We start from the raw sequence: 706 nt of genomic DNA on the forward strand, positions 1-706 counted from the left end.
CCTTTTGATCGACACCGCCCCCCCCCTTTTTTCCTTCCCCCTCCCAAAAAGAAAAGCTCTACATTGTATTTGTCCCATCTTCGTTGAGCCCTGTGTGGCTAATAAAAGAAATGTATCTATAGGCATGGCTATGTGGTAAGAAGCTTGCATCCCAACGACATGGTTCAGTCCCCTGCGTGACAACTTGGACAAGCATCATCTGCCTTAGCCTCGGGCCGACCAAAGCCTTGTGAATGGATTTGGTAGACGGAAACTGAAAGAAGACCGTCGTATATATGTGTGCGTGTGTGTGCGCGTGTGTTTATGTAATTGTTTGTCCCGCGCCATCGCTTGACAACCGATGTTGGTGTGTTAATGTCCACGTAAGTTACCGGTTGGGCAAAAGCATCCGATAGATTAAGCACTCGGTTTACAAAGAAATTAGACTTGGGATCGATTTCTTCGACTAAAACCCTTTGAAGTGGTGCTCCAGAATGGCTGCTGTATTATGACTGAAATAATTAAAACAGCAAAAGATTATATATATATATAAATATAGACAGATAGACAGACAAAACTTTACGTCTCTATGTATGCATCTATTAAGGTTTGTCTTTATGTCAAGTCCTAATAAAAACAATCTTAGGCTTAATTGAAAAATTATTATATATATACATATATATATATATATACATATATATATATATATGTATATATATATATATAT

The sequence above is a fragment of the Octopus bimaculoides genome, chromosome 11 (assembly GCF_001194135.2).
Source record: "Octopus bimaculoides isolate UCB-OBI-ISO-001 chromosome 11, ASM119413v2, whole genome shotgun sequence".
NCBI lineage: Eukaryota > Metazoa > Mollusca > Cephalopoda > Octopoda > Octopodidae > Octopus > Octopus bimaculoides.